We start from the raw sequence: 22,317 nt of genomic DNA, 5'->3' as shown, positions 1-22,317 counted from the left end.
AAAGGAGATCTTTCACCAACAGCAGGGAGTTGGTGAAAAATGTCCCAGCTTCTTGGCATTTTAGTTGGAATAACTCGGAGGAGTGTCCTACATTGTCTACCAGTTTTCTAGAGGGCCTGAGCTCCGGTTGCTCTCAGGCAATTGATTTGATAGCACACCTTCACTGGCTTCTGTCCCTTCCCCAGCTCACTTCCTCACTTCTCTACCAGTTTTCCTGGGACTGCCTTCCAAAGAAACCACCCATGCTTGAAGGTTTCTCTCAGGGTGTGCTTCTAGAGGAACCCAAACCAACACAGAGACAATTTCTTGAACTTTTGTATCCATATTTGACCATAATGCTTAAACAGACCAGACAAAATGTTAAATCTTTGGATCTTTCCTCAACTTGCCCATGGTTAAAAAATCATTCAGCCTTTTTTTCCCCATTTGTTACTGCAATTATTGTTATTTTAATTAATTGGGTAACCCAGTGGCCCAGTTGTAGTGTCTCTGCGTCTTAATCTCTTCACAGGATTGATTCAAACCCCCATTCTGTATGCAGTAGAAAGGCCAATGACCTCCCTAAGATTACCTTGACTTCCAGGGCCTTTAGAATTTTTCAGTCTCTGACTCCAGGTTCCAATGAATATTGAATTCTTGTTTGTGGCTGCTTTCTTTATCTCTACCCTGGGCTTACCCCATATCTGGAACTCAGCCCTTTTTCATGATTTCCACCAGAAAGGGGAAAAAATACCACTGATATTCATGCATTCAAAACAAATTTCCTGAGGATAAATGCCTTTCCAGACCTGTTTCTAAGCTCTGGAAAATGAGTAAGATTGACAGGATCCCTGTTTGCTATGGTCAGACTTCTTTTAAATGCCTCATCCTACTTCTGTTAGTGCAGTGTTATGACTGATCTAAAATGTCATTTTTTCCCATTTATTTACTGATTCATTCATCAAGCATTTGTAACTACATACCATGTGCCAGGCACATATTCTGGAGCTTCAGGAATGAATAGTCCCTTCCCTCAAACAATTATCAATTCCCAACAAACAAAAAGCACTCTGTCGTCACCACAAAAGCCTAGAGCAGGGAGGGTCCCTGATCTCCCATCTTCTTCAGTTTAGGGATTATAGACCCAGCTCCAAGCTGGTGGGTAGCAAACAAGAGGGAAGAGAATCCAGGCTTCAAAGATAACAGCTCAAGAAGGCCAGTAAATTCAGGCCCAGGAAAAGGGCTGTAGGGGTCATCCAGGTAGCAATGGTGCTCCTTCAAGAGACGCTGGAAAATTAGGAAATAGGAGGCTGGAAAGTTAGGAAATAGATGGTGGGTGGGTGGGTGGCAATACAAAGTTAAACCAAATAAAACTCACACAGTCCTCTGAAAGCTTTGCCAGGGCAGAACATTGAGTAACCCAACAGCAGTGACCTGGTGGCTCTAATTTCCCAGTCCTTGTTATGAGTATATTCAGCCCATCATTTTTGTTTTCAAAGGCTTGATTAAGACAACTGATTATGGTATCATCAGTGCCAATATAACTGCTACAAGGAACTTATTGGCAATCCAGCTAATTGGGTAATTTGGAATATGCTTGAATAGGTCAAACCTGAGATGCTCTGATTAGTGGTTTGTGGCTTTCCTATTCAAGTTGTAATCATTGCCCTCTCGCAGAAGAATGAATGTCCTTGTGTATCATAACGAGCCAGTTGATTTTCTCTTAATTGAGCTCATAGTGTAACTGGACCCCCTCATTCACTGGGGGTTGGCTCTCAGCTCCCCTTTCCTTTGGTTAGGAGACACCAGTACTTTAGCAGGCATTGTAGTGTTCTTTTATGCTTCATGAATCTTGCTGTCTCTACGATACTGTGTAAATCCACAAAAGAAACTTGAGATGGCTACAGTACATATTAATCTTAAACCATGTTGGGGTCATGCTTAAGCAAGTCTATCCTATTTTTCTTGTTGACCCTTTTCCCTTCTATTTCTCTCTTGTCTACACTCTATTCACTCCCCAATGATAAAGTCTCCCCTTCCTCCCTCCAGAGTATTCATGCCTACCATTTCCCTCTTCATTTCTTCCTTATTTCTTTCTCTTTTCCACTAGTAACTTAACCTTAGTATGAAAGTAAACATTTGACTTATACACTTGTTGCCAATTTTTCATAACATTCACTGTCACTTAGTAATAGTTTAGTCACTTTAAGTGTTTGGTTTCTTCTTATGCCATAAATCCACAGAGACTACAGAGAATGATACTATGTGGAAAAATAAAGAAAAAAGAAAACTTTCAGTGATTTTCTTCTTTTATAATGGTTTAAAAGTTAATTTCCAGTAGCTTATCAAATAAATAAAAGATATTCATGTGAGGATACAAGGAAAATAATATGTTAGTTTAGTTCACATTTTAGTGAATATAAGAATCACAGAGTAGCTTATTAAAAATGCAACCTTCTGGGCTTTTGCCAGAGAAATACTAATTTAGTAGGTCAGGGGTGATCTCAAGTCTGAGTTTTTTAACAAGTTGCCAAGATAACTCCCATATGACAAAATATGAAAAGCATTGCTCTAATTGGTAGAAATAAATAAGTTGTTTTTTGCTTTGCCAAAATCAAAGAGTATTTGCAGAAATACCCTATACTAGACTATCAATTAGTATTTGCTGCATAATAACTCCAGGAGTTAATAGCTTGAAACAATAAGCAAAGTCTGTGAGTCCTGGGGTGATCCTTCTGGTCTAGGTTGGCTCAGTGGGGCTAGATGACCTACGATGACCTTACTCACATCTTGTGGTTGTCTTGAAGTCAACCAGGGCAACAGGGCTAGTTTGGGTGTGTGTCTCTGGTTACACAGAAGGCAAGCCAAGGCTTTTTCACACAGCAAGCTCAGACATCCAAAGAGAAGCAAGAGAGGGTGAGCCCCATTGCACAAATACTTTTCAAGTCTTCAATTCAGTAATGTTTGCTATTATCCCATTAGCCAAAGGAAGTCATATGGTTAAGTTCAGAGTCAAGGTGGGAGGGAACTGCCCAAGTGTGTTGACTCAGAAAGGTGAATTATTGCAGCTATTTTGCAACAATACAATTTCCATGCTCAGCTGAAAATGCAATTGACTTCTAACCATCTGTATGGTAGGAAAAAATACTGATCTTTGAGATTAAATACCTGAGTTAAATCCAACACTCCATTTAGTAACCTGGAAGAGGGAAAAGTCTTTTATCTTCTCAAAGTTTCACTTTGTTCATCTATAAAGTGTGAGTAATCTAATAATAATATCTACTTCACTGAGTCTTTAGAGAATAAATGAAATACTTAAACCAGAAGCACTGCAAAATTCAAGGTATTTGTAGATAAATATGCTTACTCTGACTATTCCCCACCCCTCAAAAAATTATTAAAGTATTTGTTAAATCAATGAGCTTCCTGATATTTCTGTGACTTGACTACTCTCAGTTTAGTTCATCCTCAACCTGCTATTAGAGCTATTTTCCTTAAAAACCATAATTGTCATGTCTTCCAAAACTTTAGTAAATCTCTTGTTAGCTCTCCATTTGCCTACACAATGTAAGCAGAATCAGCTTATGAAGACTTCCCAGTAGGGGCCCATTTCCCTCCTTGCCCAATCTTCTGACTCCATTGAATTTTGCATCATTCCCTTTATACATCAGACCTTCATGATTTCAAGCTATATTCACTCTATTTCCCTCAGCCTAGAATGTTCTTATCCTACATCTTCACCTTGGCAAACTTCTACTCATCTTTTAACACCCAGATCAAATGCTTCTTCCTCATTCCACAAATATTTAGTCGACACAGAAGATTTCTCAACTCCTCCAACATTAATGGTTCTACTTTCTTTATTCCCAAAGGATTTTGTTAATATCATTGGCACTTACCATAATGTATTTTAATTTATACGTGTATATTGTCTATCTCCCCAGGTAGACAGAGCTACTCCAGTATCAGAAACAGTGCAGGTTCTCAGCATATAGTTTTATGTAAATGAATGAATGAATATTTGATTCCTTTACCCCTTTCCTGGTTGGCCAGACTTACTGATTGTACTCAACCCTCTGGATTTCCCTTTGCCAATCTTCACTGTATACTGAATTGTGTTCTTGAACAGAGGTCCATTCTCACATCTGAAAGCCAATTACTTATGCCTTCAGACTCAGGTTACCTACCAAAATTTTGACCCACTGCCTCTCTTGATCTCATCTTACTTCCTACTCCAGAGAGTTAACTGCATCTTTTCTGCTACCCTGAAGTTTTAGGGACACTATCCAAATGTAGTGATGATGTAGGGAATAGGAGAGGAACTGGGTTTTTGTGGGTGTGCCTACCATGAACCTTATAAAGAAAATATTTTTCTCTCAAATACAGCTAGAAATTGTGACTCACATAGATTAAATAACTTACTCAGGATCACATAGCTAAATGTGCTGCATTTGGGGGATTTTAACCCAGTTTTGCCTGACCAAAACAAGTGCTCTTGTGCTCTTTTAACTGCACCGCAATAGTCTGACAACATACAGGTTCATGCTTCGTTTCCAAAGGTTGGCATCCAGGAAAACTAAAGCTACAGCTATGATTTGGGGACTAGTAAAGATCTACACTTGCCTAGTTTGACTATGAATCTGTGACTATAATATCAAGAAAACATATTTAGAAGTTATACATCAATGTAAAATAAAGCATCTAGGCACAAAAGCATGTGTTGATGGTATTATATTAATAGTTATTTTGCCTCCTAAGTTTCTCATTTATCCAATGTTTTAGAGTAAATATGATATAAGAATATGAGGGTCACTTCAAACACAGAACTATACAACTTCAATCTCTCTGCTTGAACTTGTGAGTTCAAGATATTATGTCCCTTCTGGGCAAGAAGAAAACTTTTGTTTTCATTGTTACTAAAAATAATAATTATGAATAAAATGATATAGTTTGAAAGAATTGGCTCTTATTCCATCTTTGGAATTTCCCACCCCAGAAATCCTTTCTCTCTTGGCAAAATATGACATAATGATTTGAAAGAAAGAAAAAACACTTAAGTGTGAGAGGCCAGAAGTTAATTGAATAAGACATTGGATACTGGTGAGTTTGTGTTTTATGGTTGATTAACCTGTTTTAATACCAAAAAATGCTTAGGAAAACCAATTATCATGCCACTTAATCTGAGTTATTGGCTGATTTCTGCTAGTTTCTAGATATCTTATGGACTAAGTTATATTTCCTACTATGATGTAGAAGAGAAACTGAGCTGTAGTTTGGAAAGAAAAATTTAGATTCAACATGTGAATAATGGCCCCAAATAAGACAGATAAAATTCTTAGATTCTTAGATCCTAAGACAGCAATTTGTATTTTCCAGTTACCAATTTCCTCCTAAGAATAGGATGGATAGTATGAGAAAATTAAGGCCCTATTATTTTTCTGTAATTGACCTGTTTCCTACTAGTATGGCTACTACCACCTCATTGTTGTATTTTTACTTTGTTTAAAATAAAGACACTGAAGCCAGCTTCCTGGTTGTGAACACCTAAGGCAAAAGTGGTAATAACTGAAAGCATGATATCTCTTTCTGAAGCCTACTGGCCACCCTGTACAAAACAACTCATCATTTGCATACTGATGTTACTGGTTCTGTCTCTACCAAAAAAATAGCTACTCACATGTTAGATGCTTGTCTTTCTTCAGTTGCTGGAGGGGAAGCAAGAGAAGTGACTAGATATAGGCCTCCTAAAAGACTATTGGAAATTCTTGTACGATCTTTTAAAATAAGGATTCTTAGCTTAATTTGAGTTCCATAGATGAGTTTTAGGAAGTCTGTGAACCTCTCATCCCACAGTGTTTGTAAAATTATACTATGTATTTTTCTGGCAAAAAGTTCCATAAAATCGATCAGATTCTCACAGAACTCTGTGACTCATAAAAAACTAGGTTAAGAATGAATACTCCTAAGTTCTTCAAACTTCTAGGCATAGATATTTTTCTGGGACATCAGGGAATTGTTTGGACCAAGAGAATAACAGGTAAAGCAGAAGAAGAATGAACCATGACTTTTTGCCTAGCGTAAGTAGAGGCAACATGGGACCACACCTTTCAAGCACAGAATTGTAGGAAACTGAGTTGGCAGACTGGCTGGAATGAAAACAACTCTCAGAATCCTCAGATTTGCCATCCCCCAGGTAAGTAACGCAGAACCCTATGTAGGGTGTTTTTCCTCCTTGTAGTACGAAATATTTAGGAGCAGAGCACTAAAACCACTGAGTTACTGGGATCTGTATATTTAACCTGATTTATGTTTTCTACAGATATTTAATTAAGAAGCTGCTATATGTAAGGTATAATGCCAGACACTAAAGATATGGTGGTAAACTAAGCAGGAATTAGAAGGGGGAAATAAGGAAGACTTGATTCAGCCAAATTTGTAAGGGCATTAAGGCACAATGAAAACTCTTTGAGCTGCTTTTTTAATCACAAATACCCAAAGCCATAGAATTTTAGAGCTAGAAGAAAACTCGATGATTACCTACTCCAGTCCTCTTATTTTACAAGAAAGAAACTCAGAGCCCTTCAGGGTCATTTCATTGAGTAGGCAGTACTGGGACTGAATCTTAGGCTTTCTTTCATCTAACCCATTCATCTTTCCATTGTTTTTACCTGTCCTTCCGCAACCTGTCTATAGTCCTTTTATTTGTGGAATTACCCAATTTCAGGAATCCCTGGAACCCCACAAATACCTAGATGCCAACCTACAATCCCTGGAACTTCCTCCTCCAACATCAAGACTCACATTCCACATACCAATAAGGAAGATAATTCAGAATTCATTGTTAAGGATACAGGATGATAAAAGGTGGGACCTGACCAATTCAAAAACTAGAATAATTCCAACATTTAAACCTGGTCTTTGCTCAGAAACGTAAGTATTCTTGGCTCTTTAAAATCACAGTCTCAACTGGTCCACTCCCTCATGATGTCATATACAGTTGGACGTTGTCTGGGCAACTTGGTAAATATACTGCTTCCTCCATTGTTTAATTCCCTTCCCTAAGTAAGATCCTTAGGCAACCAGGCTTCATTAGTTCAGGTGCTAGCCTCAGGGAACTACTTGTTTTAATTAGAGGGATGAAATGGCATTTTAATTGTGCACAATGATTAATAAACATGCTGAGCTGCTGCATAATGATCTGCTGCTTGAAGAGCTTTCTCTCCTATTCCTGATATCTATATCCATTAACTGATTGTTATCCAGTTTGAGAGCTATCGAGCTCTTCCTCCAACCAAATTGTATGTTGTCTGTCCTCCAATTTTGCTGCTAATAATAATTATTAGAGCTAAGTCCCATTTTTTTGTAGTAACAAAGAGACAAGACTAGAATGGAGAGAGCTTACAGAGTAGTGTAGAGTCAGTGTAATTTATTTCATTGAACTTCCTTGTAAAAGGGAGATAATAACAGGACCAACCTGACAGGGCTTTGCAAAGATTAAATGAGACAATGCATGCAAAGCACTTAGCAGAGTGCTGGCCCAGGGTAAGCACTCTGAAAATGTTAGCTGCCATTATCATTAGTAGTATTATTGTTATCGTCATCATCCTCATTAAGTTCTTCATTCTCATCATCAACTTCATCATCACCATCATCAAGACTATCATCTTGGTCAAGCTTAGACACTTAGATTAGATGTAGATTAGATTCGTAGAGGTCATGATGTCCACTATGTCACATCTAATTCAAGAATAATTTTTTAAAGAGTGGAGGTTTACTAGAGATTTTTCCAATTTCTTCTTTATGTTGTATGAAAGTAGTTTGGAATGACTTACAGGAAACGTGCACAAAGAAAGTCATGTATCTTAAACACTTAATCTCAGCTCCTCAGTAGCTGAATAAAAGACTCGGTGTGTATCTGAACTTCAATGGAAACAGAAACCAGAAAACTGGATTATAAAGTGACTTCCCCTATAAAGCAGCAGGTGCTTGGGATTTGTCATAGTTTTACTGGCCACAATTATAATTTGGTGAGTTCTTTCAACATTATAGCTACTTTCCCTAATGCTGACACTAGTACATTATTTTCATTTATGTCTCCTGGAAATTGTTCCTCAAGGTCATATATCTATCTCCAATTCTTTTACTTTACTCGATTTGGGGGAAATAATTCTTGATGAAACCCAGGGCAGCTGCCACTATTCACTATTTGTAAATGACTCTTGTGATATTGGGCATTACACAACTGATTCTGTTCCTTAGCTTGAATTCTTAACAACAGTATTAAAAAAAAACCAGGCTAGGTGACTTACTGAGCTACTTATACTTATACTTTGATATTCTGCCACAACTGCACACCAATACAATTCAACTATACGCCTAAGAAAAAAAGAGTGGATATGACTGAACATAGTAGAAGCTAAATGTAGAAACTGCTTTCTATCCCCTAACATGTTAAGGACTTCAAGGAAACAAGTCTGCCCCAGTGAAGGTGTTTTTCTGTTCACAGGGTCGTTATAGTTCAGTGAAGCAGATATGATTGATTATATGGGCCAAATTTTTTTCAAAGAATGCAATCTTGGGTAGTGCTTAATTTTTTTTTAAAAATTGATTATAAAAAAATCTTAAAAAATTGCAAACATCATTTCAAATTTCATTCTACCTGAATGGGTGAAATGAAAAATAAAACTAGAAAGCATATAAACTTTGTTTGGAAAATAAAATTCCCTGGATTAGTCTTCAATCTGTGAAACATTTAATTTCAAATGTGCAATATAAATTTTCATGGTGGTCAGAAAAGTAATTATGTAAAAACATCATCTTTTACTTAATTTAGTTCCTCCTGGCCTATCTTCAAGGCGCATCTGCTTGCTGTATTGACCGAAATAAGTATTGCTCATTTCCATATTACATAACTGGCATAGTTAGAGAAGAGTCAGCTTTGATTTTCCTTTCATTATTTGCTGAGCTTACAGTTAAATTCTGGTTTAGAATTTTTGTTGTCCAAAGATACGTATAAAAGACAAAGTTTGATGCCTGAGGTTGCCATGTGGAGTTTGTAAAACTATTGGTTATGAAACAACTCACCTTTGCATGTAGATGGGACATTTGAGATGGAGAAGTATACACAGCAAAGGCTTACAGGACCGTGAGAAATGATTAAGTGTGACACTCTTCAGCAGGTAACTGAGCACAATCCATCATCAGAATGTTCTCGTGTGAGAGTTCACCTGCCTCATTTCTCATCTCTTGGATGACTGTTTGGCAGATAACTTTGACAAATTTAGAATAAACAAAATGTCTTCTGTGATAATTTTGTTTAATAAGTTTTCAAAGAGGTAAAGAACAGAATCACATGAATTATTATAAAGTACCATGTATATCACAATATATATGTGAAATCTTAGCATATTGGTTTCCACGAGCTTTTAAGGACATAAAACCCAAAGCACTTTCATCAACCTTTGGGAGGAAATATTTGTTGTTATTATTTATTTTATTATTTACTATTTTATTTTTAATTGACGCTCATCACTATATAAGTTTAAAGCATACAGCATGATGGTTTGATTTACATATGCTGTGAAATGATTACCACAACAGGTTCAGCTAACATCCATCTTCTCTTACAGATACAACAAAAAGAAAAGAATAGAAGAAAAAAATTTCCTCCATATGATGAGCACTCTTAGAATTTACTCTCTTAACAAGTCTCCAATGTATCAAACAGCACTGTTAGCTATGGTCATTACATTACATGTACATTACATCCTTAGTACTTATTTGTCTCATAACTGAAAGTTTGCACCTTTTCATTATCCTTCTCCAATTCCCCTTCTCCCCACCTCTGGTAACTATAAGTCTGATTTCTTTTTCTATGAGTTTGTTGGTTTGCACTTTTTTTTTTTTTAGATTCCACATATATGTGAGATCATACAGAATTTAACTTTCTCTGACTTATTTCACTTAGCATAATGCCTTCAAGGTCCATTGATGTTGTCTGAAATGGTAAGATTTCCTTGTTTTTATGGCTGAAAAATATTCCAGTGTGTATATATATATATTATATATATATATATATATATTATATATATATATATAAAATGCCATGGTTTCTTTGTCCATTCATCCATGGATGGTCACTTAGGTTGTTTCCATGCCTTGGCTATTATAAACACAGGCATACTTTGAAGATATTGTGAGCTCAGTTCCAGACCACTAGAATAAAGCGAGTCGCACAAACTGTTTGGTTTCCCATGCATATAAAACTTATGTTTACACTACAATGTAGTCTAGTAAGTGTAAAATAGCATTATGTCTAAAAAACAATGTACATACCTTAATTTAAAAACACTTTATTGCTAACAAATGCTAACCATCATCTGAGCCTTCAGCAAGTTGTAATCGTTTTGCTGGTGGAGTGTTCTGCCTCATTGTTGATGGCTGCTCACTGATCAGGGTGGTGGTTGTTGGAGGGTGAGGTTGCTGCCGCAATTTCTTAAAATAAGACAACAAAGAAGTTTGCTGCATAGATTAATTTTTCTTTTACAAATGATTTGTCTGTAGTGTGCAATGCTGTCTGATAGCATTTTACCTAGCATAGAACTTCTTTCAAAATTGGAGTCAGTCTTCTCAAACCATGCCACTGCTTTACCAACTAAGTTTACATAATACTCTAAATCCTTTGTTGTCATTTCAACAATCTTCACAGCCTCTTTACCAGGAGTAGACTCCATCACAGGAAACCACTTTCTTGCTTCATCCACAAGAAGCAATTCCTCATTCATTAAAGTTTTATCACGAGATTGCAGCAATTCAGTCACACCTTCAGGCTCCACTTCTAATTCTAGTTCTCTTGCCGTTTCCACCACATCTGAAGTTACTTCCTCCACTGAAGTCTTGAGCCCCTCAAAATCCGTGAGGGTTGGAATGAACTTCTTCCAAACTCCTATTAATATTGATATTTTGACCGCTTCCCATGAATCACGGATGTTCTTAATGGCATTGAGAATGGAGAAACCTTTCTAGAGGTTTTCAATTTACTTTGCCCAGATCCATCAGAGGAATCACTACCTATGGCAGATTTAGCCTTACAAAAGTATTATTTCTTAAATAATAAGATTTGAAAGTCAAAACTACTCATTGATCCATGGGCTGCAGAATGGATGTGGTGTTAGCTGGCACGGAAGCAACATTAATCTCATTGTACTGCTCCATCAGAACTCTTGGGTGACTAGGTACATTGTCAATGAGCAGTAATATTTTTCAATGAATCTTTTTTTCTGAGCAGTAGTTCTCAACAAAGGGCTTAAAATATTCAGTAAACCATGTTGTAAACAGATGTGTTGTCACCCAGCTTTGTTGTTCCATGTCTAGAGCACAGTCAGAGAAGATTGACAACAATTGCTAAGGGTCTTAGGATTTTTGGAATGAGCATTGGCTTCAACTTGAAGTCACCAGTTGCATTAGTCCCTAGCGAGAGAGTCAGCCTGTCCTTTGAAGCTTTGAAGCCAAACATTGACTTCTCCTCTCTAGCTATGAAAGTCCTAAATAGCATCTTCTTCCAACATAAAGCTATTTCATCTACATTGAAAATCTGTTGTTTGGTGTAGCCGCCTTCATTTATTTTCTTAGCTAGATCTTCTGGAGAACTTGCTGTCACTTCTACACCTGTACTTGCTGCTTCACCCTGTACTTTTATGTTATGGAAATGGCTTCTTTCCTCAAATCTCATCAAGCAACCTCTGCTAGCTTCAAACTTTTCTGCAGCTTTCTCACCTCTCTCAGCCTTCACAGAATTGAAGAGAGTTAGGGTCTTGCCCTGGGCTAGGCTTTGGCTTAAGGGAATGTTGTGTCTGGTTGGATCTTCTATCCAGACCACTATAACTTTCTCCATATCAGCAAAAAGGCTTTCTCATCATTTGTGTGTTCGTGGAGTAGCGCTTTTAATTTTCTTCAAGAACTTTTCCTTTGCATTCACAACTTGACTAACTGCTTGGCACAAGAGGCCTAGCTTTTGGCCTCTCTTGGCTTTTGACATGCCTTCCTCACTAAGCATAATCATTTCTAGCTTTTGATTTAAAATGAGAGATGTGAGACTCTTCCTTTCACTTGAACACTTAGAGGCCATTGTAGGGTTATTAATTGGTCTAATTTCGATATTGTTGTGTCTCGGGGGATAGGGAGGCCTGAGGAGATGGAAAGAGACAAGAGAATGGCCCATTGGTAGAGCAGTCAGAACACACATAACAATTTATGGATTAAGTTCTCCATCTTATACGGGTGCAGTTCATGGCACCCCAAAAAAGTTATAGTAGTAACATCAAAGAACACTGACCACAGACCACTGTATCCAATATAATAATAATGAAAAAGTTTAAAACATTGTGGGAATTACCAAAATGTGACAGAGAGACACAAAGTGAGCAAATGCTGGTGGAAAAATGGCACCAATAGACTTTCAGGGGTGCCACAAACATTGGACTGTAAAAAACCCAATGTCTGGAAAGCACAATAAAGCGGGGAGCAATAAAACGAGGTACACCTATATTCATTTAAGGTGTGTCTACATTTTTAATGCACCATTTTATTTCGAAATACCCCAAGCACTAAAAACTTCATCCGGGGGCCAACCCAGTGGCACAGTGGTTAAGTTTGCACATTCTGCTTTGGCAGCCCGGGGTTCGCCGGTTCAGATTCCCAGTGCGGACATGGCACCGCTTGGCAAGCCATGCTGTGGTAGGCATCCCACATATAAAGTAGAGGAAGATGGGCATGGATGTTAGCTCAGGGCCAGTGTTCCTGAGTATAAAGAGGAAGATTGGCAGCAGTGTTAGCTCAGGGCTAATCTTCCTCAACAAAAAAGAAATCTTCGTCCATAATAAAATGGTTTTTTAAAAAAGATGGCTTCTGAGAAATGTACTAATTTGGGGATAAAAGATAATTTAAATATAACGTAGACTGATATATATTCATATAACCGTCAGTTCACATGCAAGTATATTTATAACATATTACTACTAAATTTATAATATCTATGAATACTCTTTAATAATCAAGAACTAAGTAGATTATAACAATTTAAATGTGTCTGTACTGATTGATTAGCTTCACGGTATTCTCTCTTCGTTAGGAACTCAACACATATATTGAGTGCTTACATAATAAAAGCTATCAGAATAGTAGTTTAAAATTATCTCAGTGAAGAAAGAAAGAAAGAGAGAGAGAGAGCTGGGGCGAGAGGGAGGGAGGAAGAAAAGAAAGGAAGGGGGGAGATAGGAGGGTAAAATTAAGAAAGAGAGAAAGAGAAGGAAATCTTGTCTGTCAATCGTATATACTTTTTTACTCTGTTAGTCACAACATGCATTGTTTGGATTAGTTTAGATTCTCTACCTTAGTTCTCAATCTTGGATGCATATTTTAGATTCACTTGGGATCTTAAAATTTTTCCTAATATCTGGGTCTCCCTCCAGACCAACTGAATAAGAATTTCTGAGAGAAGGGCCAGGGATTGGTGATTTTAATGCCAAGAGGGATTTGAAAACCTATCTTAAAAGGACAAGACTAGAAAATTAAATGCGCAAACTGATAACAGAGGCGCTAGGGCAGACCTAATCTTCTCATCAGATATGGACAGCACCTTGATTTCAGTTGTCCTCTCATTCTCTGGCCATTTTGTCTACCACATCCACCCCAACTCACTTTTTGGCATCCCTTCTGTTTCTCCTCCTACCCCACTCGCTACCACCAAATAACATCCAGTAAGAAAAAGAAATCATAGTGAGCAATGGAGACTTTGCTGAAGCTGTAGAGTAGTCAGACCGCGCACTTTATATCACACACCCCACAACCATGTGACACTTGCCTTCCTCCAAAGTCCTGTCTCCCTTATGGCAACTGAGATTTCTTTGTTTTTCGACTTCCAGTCAATGCCAGCCTCTGTCTCCTCTGCTTTACAGAGCCATTCACCTCCACCCCAAACCTGTGTACTCATAGCGAAAGCAAAAGGTCCTGCGGATAGTAGGTCTCTCCATCACTAGAAAACATTCTAATCACCAAGTGATTATCTGAGCTTGCCTTTGCAGCCTTCTGCACTTAAAGTGGCTTATCAAAAGCTTCTCCCAAACAGGCTCCACGATCTCCACAAGAAGAAGCTGCCTACCAACTGCTAAGATAATAACATAGTCTTCATATCATTGTATTGACATATGCTAATGCTGACCCCAAATTAACAAAAGGCAGATTGTATTCAGTGTTAGGTACAGCAAACTCAGAGCTGAAAAAAAGAGAACTGGAAGTGAGTTAACAAAACAAGTACAGCTGACAAGAAATGAGGCTAGGGAGTCACGATAAAAACGATAGAATGGAAACAATTGGTGGCAGTCTTGCAGTTTATGATTATTGGTTTAGAGTTCCAGTGTAGATCTATGTTTCTAAAACTCCAGTAAGATTAACAAAACAATCTGAGGTCTCTTCCCCAGTGACACTGATTAAGTAGGTCTGGGCTTGGGCCCCAAATTGACATTTTTGCTACTCCCATATGATTCTGATGCATATGATCTAGAGACCAGGTTTTGAGATGTCAAACTGCAAAGTGTGTAAGAATCACCTGAGGATCTTGTTGAAATGTAGATTCTGATTCTATAGAGATGAGGCCTGTTTTTCTAACAAGCTTTTCTAATGAGCTCCAGGGTACTGCCCACGACATGACTCATGTGCCACACCTTTGTAGCAAGGTGGTAAGAGTTTGAAAATTGAGTTTGGAGATAAGTGACACACAGGATTTGGATGGTTGTCCATAAAAGCTGATTTTACGGAAAAATCTCTTAAATTCCTTGCTTTGCCCAATGTCTCTCCTCCCTGGCCTGACCCAATTCTTCTGATTTGCTTTCCATTATTGAGTTAATTAAGCTATAATTAACAATTTTGGATTCAATTATTCCTTCTCTTTCTTTGTTTGGAATATATTTGGGTGCTATGTATGATAAGGATTGGTAAACTGCTACAGGCAGGCCAAATCTGGCTGGTGCCTTTCTTTGTAAATAAAGTATTATTGAACACTGTCATTTGTTTTCTTATTGCCAATGGATGCTTTCCTGTTACAGTGGCAGAGTTGAGTAGTTGCCGTAGAGACCACATAGCCCACAAAGCCTGAAATATTTACTACCTGGAACTTAAGAAAAAATTTGATGGCTCTTGACCTATGACAATCCCCCACCTCCCAAATTTTGTTTCCTGAAATTGGTCCAGAAGTATTTTCAGAATAAGATGTAGTAAAAGAAAAAGAGGAAAACCCCTTATTAATTCTGAGATTTTCCACAAAGCTCAGGAATTTCAGTTTCTCTCTCCTTCTACAACTTAATGTGCCTCATTCTCCGCTGCTCTTTCATTTATACATTTGTTTTGTGCTTCTCTTCAATAAACAGTTTTACGAAGACTTATTAAGCTCCCCTAAGCAGTGACAGAGATGATCAGAGAAGGGAAAGATCATTTTATGTTTGATCACTAGAAAGTCTTCATGGAGAAGTTGAGATTTAAGTTTGTCATCAAAAAAAAAAAGGTGGACACATAATTGCAAAGAAGCAGAGAGAGGCAGAGAGAATGAAGAAAGAAAGAAATCAAAGTCAAAGCACTCAAAGGGTATTCAATAACTGAGATGCTACTCTGTATAACTAGATGGAGCGTGCATACAGGTCAGTGGAAGACAGGACCAGACTTCAAAGGATGTTGACAGCCAGTCCAAGAATCTGACAGAGTTCTTCCATCCTTGCTACTCCAAGTGTGGTCTCCAAACCAGCATCAGGATGTCCTGGAACCTTGTTAGAAACACAGACTTTCTGCCCAAACCCAGACGTGCTGAATCAGATTCTACATTTTAACAAAATCCCCAGGCCATTTGCAAAAAAGTCAAAGTTGGAGAAGCACTGCTCTAGGAGAGGAGAACCCACCGTGTAGTGGAGAAAGTACTGGATTGGGATTCTTGAGCCTTCCAGGACCACCATTCCCAAACTGAGTGTCTGTGGATAAGTCACTTAAAATCTCTGAGCTTCAGTTTCCTCGTAGACAAAGCAATGGTTTTTGAGCCTTTCAACTCTAAAACTCTATTCTCTCATTCAATGGGGTCAACTAAAGAGAGTTTGAAAAGTGGAATGTAAGACAATCAGTTTCACTTTAGGAGGAGCAACCTAAGCAATGTTTCAACTTAAATCAGAGATGGAAAATAAAAAAAAAGAAACTGGAATACCCATTAAAAGCACAGTGTGGTACTTTAAACATGAAGTTATAAGAACACTCCAAAACATACTTTATGTATAAAATTATTTACCAGTATAGATACTTTCTTAGTATTAGCATTACATTCCATTTATTTATATATTTATTTATTTTATTTTTATTTGCTGTGGAAGATTCACCTGAGCTAACATCCACTGACAATCTTCTTCTTTTTGTATGTGAGCCACTGCCACAGCGTGGCCACTAACAGATGAGTGGTGTGGGTCCACACCTGGGAACTGAACCCAAGCTGCCAAAGTAGAGCGTGCCAAACCCAACCACTGGACCACCCAGGCTGGCCTGTTTGCATTTTTCTTAATACATTTTTTTTAATGCATTAAACTACAAGACACAAGTCATACCAAAAGGGAGTGAGAGAGAGAGAAAAAAAGAGAGAGATTGAAAAAAAGTCTTCCAAAACCCAATGGTAGCAAAGAAATCCAAGCAATTCCAATGCAAGTGTGAAAAAGTTATGAAATGGATTATTTTTTAATTGGCACTCCTTTGAGATGGCTGCTATCTTTCTGATTAGAATATTGTGGCAAAAGTCATATGGCCCTAGAAAGAAAAGTTTGCGTGCCTCACTCAAAACCAGCTAGAACATCAGAATTGCTAAAGGCATGAAGTTATTTTTAAAGGCATGAACAAGTTGACAAAATACTGGTATTTTTACTCCCAAAGAAAATATTTACTTTAATATATTATGTTGTCTAGTGACCAACTTGGGGGAGGAAGGGTAATTATAACTCGTCTTTCCTTACTTTTTCAAAACATTTTTTCATTATAAAATTTTTCTCCAGTCCACACAGTAGGTGTCTTTAACCATCTCTTCCAGATAAATGCAGAGTGTCTATTTGAATTGATTGAATTCCACGGATCCACTTCATGATCTTTTATGTATGTCTTCCCAGATTTAAAATAAATAAGGTTAACACTGATAGCACAAGGTTGTATGAGTCTTAGAAGAATCTATTTTTTTCATCACACCTCTTTTGTTCCATCTTGCTTAGCAAATCAGCTGCTAGATATATTTTGATTAGTTTGTACTTTAATGGATCATGTATGGAGCGTCCACCTTTCACATTGGGGCCATTAATTTTTCTTGAGTCTGATGGAAAAAACAGGTAGAGCTTTTTTTGTGTGTGCTGATTGAAAAGTGATGGATTATTTTCATGTGGTAAGAAACACAATGTTTTCTTTAGCACAGCAGGATATAATGTTTGCAAGGTCTAACAGTGAAATATTATGCATATCTGCCGCTGGACAGCTGCCAGAAATAGAACAGCAAAATCAGAGGAGATTTTGAATTTGAATCTTAAAACCAGTGCAGCCTACAAAGAAAGTAATGAGCCATTCCAGGCAGAAAAAGCCTTTGTACGAATAGATGATTCCTGCCATCCGTGCCAGCATTTAACAAAACGGTAAATAATTATTCACTTAAGTGTTACCTTGAACTTTATTTCAAGGGAAAAAAGAGATACGTATTCAGAGTAATTTCTAGTAGGCAACACTGCAAGGGTTTTTTTTTTTCTATCCCCAATTCAGAGGTCCATGACATTTCCCTTCCAGTGAAAGTAAAGTCATTTTCCAAACAGTTTCTCTCTTCATGTGGCTGAAAAATGGATTGACAGCAAATTTTATTTCACTATTATTTAGTATTTAAAATTGGTGTTTTCAAATCAAGACATAGCATCATGAAAAAGCTTTGAAATGTTATAAGAAATAAATACACAAATACTATTTTAAAAGGCAGAGGAGGGGACGTTTTGAGTTTGCTAAATGTCTTGAGATTCTTTGTTTCCAAAGTCAAGGACCTGGCAATGGGAATCCTTTCTACACGTCGCGTTGTTTGATGCTTTGGTCTACTGTTGGCGTCTTAAGAAACCCAATCTGTATGCTCATTTACATCCAACTGATCAAGACATTGTTTTCTACGAAATATTTGATATCTTGCAAAGTTGGAGCCTTCTCTTTTGGGCTTTTACATTTTATCTTATTTTATGGCCAAGAAATTTCATATAGTAGGCATTAAAAGAAATTTGGGTCTAGCGGAGCACCTGCTCAGTTTTACATAGAGAAGCTGCACAATCTTATGAAAATATATTTGATATTGCTGTCCCCCTTGTAAATAGAGAAATCTAATGGGAGAAGACATTTGCTACATCTTGATGCCTTATGTATTTTATATTACTGTATTTCAATCTCCATTTTAAAGGTGGAATTAAGACTTTAATTATAGCCTTTCACGTTTAAGACCATAATAATCTCCCAATGCGGCAACATTGCGGGGACCATGGATGCCCGCTCCCCTAGAAACAGAGGGTGGAAAAGAAGAGGGGAAAGTCCTGCTGCCCTGTTGCATCTTGTTCTTTAAAAATCACAATTGAGACATGCTCGTGACACATTCAATCAGGCGTCCTCTTGCCTGAGTTACTAACCAGGTGTTTCGTGTTCTGGAGCTGCACTAACTCTTCTGGGCCTCCAGGGTACCACAGAGTAATTTAGTGCTGCGTCACCCAGAATAGTGCTCCTGTGGCCTAAGGCCTGGTCTATCTCCAAGTCGACACAAAATCTCAAAGACCTGCTGGGGTGGCTTATAAAATCGGAGAATATGGTTTATCTTCTAGATACTATTTTTTAAATGTCATGTATCACATAGTCACTTTTGACTTGTTCAGTAGATATAAATAATAGATGAGTTCAAAGAGCTTAGAGATCACATAGTCCATGTATTAACCTGCCAACAGGCCCTAAAAATCTTAATTTAAAATTGCAAAAGTGAAGCCCCATAAAGTATGCAAAATAATGCCATTATAAATGTAAATGTTTCTGTTTAAGTTTCCTATAAATAGTCACACATGATAGGAAATTCACTCAATATCAAAAATAAATAAATCCTACAAGGGCTACCTATATATGAATTGTGTGAATTGAATCTGCTTTGTCCAGATGGTTAAAATCTCGTTAAAAATTAGGAATAACAGATCAGAGAGCCATAGAGACAATATGAGTAGAATGCTTGAGTACATGTATTTCTAAGCAAAGTAGATAATGTCAATTCTTAAAACATCTAAACTTTAAAGATATGTGTGAGTTGTGCTAGATTCTGTCTAACAAAACTAATGGATGGTGTTCAGGCTGCACTGAAACTACAAGATAATATTCAGAATTTAGAGGTGCAAGGGAAAAATAATCCAAGTTATGTTTTATTTTCATTGGAATTCATTGGAAAATTACGAAAGAAAGAGGGGAAGAAGGAAGGAAGGAAGAAAAAGAAAGAAAGAGAAAAAAAGAATAAAAGTAGCTACATTATACTTTGAAATGGTAAATGACAGTATGATACTTCCATCATGATTAAATTAAGATTATGGAGTCCATTTGTCAAGACAGCACAAAAGAACATACAATATAAAGTACATATTTGCATGTGTATAATTACTGTATATGTAATATATAATTACTATATGAATGAAAACCATAATTTTGGTGTTTTTTACAGTTTATGATTTTCTTTTTCCTGATCTCCATTTTCCCTGAGTTTTGCTCATGACAGCACTCATGTTCCTATGTACTTGATTATGTTATTTAGTGATTAGCATGTCTTTCTGTTCCATCTCACTTCTCCTATAAATTCCAAGTGGTGCCACATCATTCCCATTCTGTCTGTCCATCTTTTCCCCTGGCCTTCACTTTGGCCTCGGAAATCACCTAACTAATTTATTAAAGAATAACCAGCCTTTCATGTATTTAATATTTAAGGGAATAACGATTTAACTTCAGGGCATAATAAATATACAAAATATCTAACCAGAGATGTGATTATTTAAATGTTCAATGTTTCAGAACTTTTCCAATCTTCCCCACATTTTATAATATATTTATCCTGAAGCAGCTGAGGCCTGCACACGGGAAAGGATTCACAAGTACAGACTTTACATCGGAAAGCTCCACTGAACACTGCCCAAGCTTGTGAAATGAAAAGGAGAGTGGTTGATTAGCCAGATATACATTTTTAATAATTGCATGTCAAGCATATTTTGTTGCTGCATAATCAGATGCCTTAGGTATGTCAGATACACTTTCTCCCAGAGACTAAAAGTAAGAATTTGCAACTAAGAAAAGTAACTGCAGTTCACTTACAAGCTTGTGATTATAAAACACTAAAACAAGGCAGATTTCTTTTTCTAATATCGGATTTGAATTTACCATATTTTCTTAAGAGCAATTTTCTATGATAAATCACAATGGCCCCTCTGTCAGAAAAAGCATTTGAGGATATTCTCAGTAGTGTTAAAATTTCCCCTAAAATGTTCTTGGCATGTTCACTTTCACTGAAACATTTCTAGAATTTGTAGAAGTTGAATCTGTTTAAGAGAGTCACTTCCCTGCCATAGATTCAAGAAACTCACGATGCGTGTTAGATCTAAAAAATCACTTGTGCTTTTGAAACCTTAGTAGGGCTAAGCGTTTTCAATCCATAAAAATGTTAACAAACAAAATCCATTCTAACCTTTTGAAACCTTAAAAGTGATGGACTTCTATTTCACCCTAACAAAGCAAAGCAGTAGTGAAATTTTAACTGAGAAATTTTTAAATGCTTTCTCTTTTAAGGATTGTAGAGTTTCAAATGTCTCGATACTAAAAACCAACTGACAGATCTTTTATGAATATTTGGAAAATCATCCTTAGCTCTTTTGTAGCCCAGCAAAGATGCAAAAAGAATCATAATATGCATTTTGGAAAGCTGTGTGGTGATATAAAAGACTCCCATGCTAAGAGCAGACGGAAAATGGTAGTTATTATTAATTTAGAAAAACAAAAGAGCAGCCCAGCATTTCAGTAATGTGGCAAGTTGTGTGCTCTTGAAGGAGACGGGGGTCTATAATTGGATTTTAGAGTAATTTAGAAGACGAGATAAGATGTAATGGTTGTGTATTAGAGGTTAGAACTACAACAGAAACCCATAATGTGAGGGTTCATTGCACTGGGAGAAAACAGAACAAAGAAAAGCAGCATCAACCGAAAATGGCCTGAGTGGGAAGCAAGAAGGTGAAGCAGGCTGGGGAGAGCCGGGGGCCGGAATGTTCTCGTTTGGCGCCAGCCATATTGCGGGCTGAAGCTCCTTCTACAGCAGACAGTAAGAACACAGCCTTCCTTCAGAATATTTCTCTTTAGTGACCTTGTCACCCTCCCACGTCCCTCTTCTTCCCTACCGGCGAGTTCAGCTTGGCGTGTCTTTCTCCCCAGCAGCCCAGCAGTTCATCACCGATTCTCCTCCACTCAGGCTTTGGCTCTCAACCAGCCGTCCTGGGGGCTCACCTACTGGATCCCAGGTTTTCTCAGGGGAGGCTGTGGGGATTCTATCCACAGACACGCACACACAAACACACACTCACATACCACACACATATGTACTCACACACACACACATACACGCAGAGCCAGGGGAACTGGCTCAACTCCTTGGTCTCTCTCCATCCTTCCCCAGGGAACTCTGGGTTTCTACCCACTGGGAGAGAAGCAGAAAAGAGTCAGAAGGAAAAGTAAAACTTGCCTCCCGGCCCACCAATTTCCATTCCGAGCCTTGGGCAGATTAACACACTCTTTCACTCCCTTATTGGGATCCTTTTCAAAAGAATCTGTTACATGGGCCCGCACGCTCAGGTGAAGGCCTCAGGTAAGTGGCTCCTTTTGGAGCAAATACTCTAAGCACTGGCAAGAAATGTCAGCTTCCAGAATCGAGCGCTGTGTTGCTGGCGCTGAGGGAATGGATCCTCCTAGAATTCCTTCCCAGTTACCAGCGCTTGGCTACCCCCTGCTGGGCGGGAAGCTCTCTGGCCTTTCAGACTCACACCGTTATGCTCCAGGGTCAGGTCTCCTCCCACGGCCTGGGACAGGATCTGCTTATTTCCTGTCAAATTTTTGTCACACGTTCCCGACGTGAAACTGGACTGTGAAGTTACCTTCCAATCCCCAAGAGGTGTGAAAGATTTTTTTCCCCAAGCTCTTTGTATGCCAGTTTAAGCAGAACAAATCTATTTATTTTTGGTGAGGATTGGTTTATTAAAA

The 22,317-nt window shown here is 37.8% G+C and overlaps 1 long non-coding RNA gene across 1 annotated transcript in view; it reads right to left on the bottom strand.

Annotated features, from left to right (window-relative positions):
• The window catches only part of LOC124239088 (uncharacterized), a 31,205-nt gene extending 9,626 nt beyond the window's left edge, over nucleotides 1-21,579 (bottom strand). The window contains exon 1 of the long non-coding RNA XR_006888528.1: nucleotides 21,462-21,579. This is a non-coding gene — a long non-coding RNA (uncharacterized LOC124239088). The remainder of the gene's footprint in view (nucleotides 1-21,461) is intronic.
• Between the last annotated feature and the right edge of the window lie 738 nt (nucleotides 21,580-22,317).

This window comes from Equus quagga, chromosome 5, assembly GCF_021613505.1.
Source record: "Equus quagga isolate Etosha38 chromosome 5, UCLA_HA_Equagga_1.0, whole genome shotgun sequence".
NCBI classification, from domain to species: domain Eukaryota; kingdom Metazoa; phylum Chordata; class Mammalia; order Perissodactyla; family Equidae; genus Equus; species Equus quagga.
This window is presented reverse-complemented; position numbering and strand designations above follow the sequence as displayed.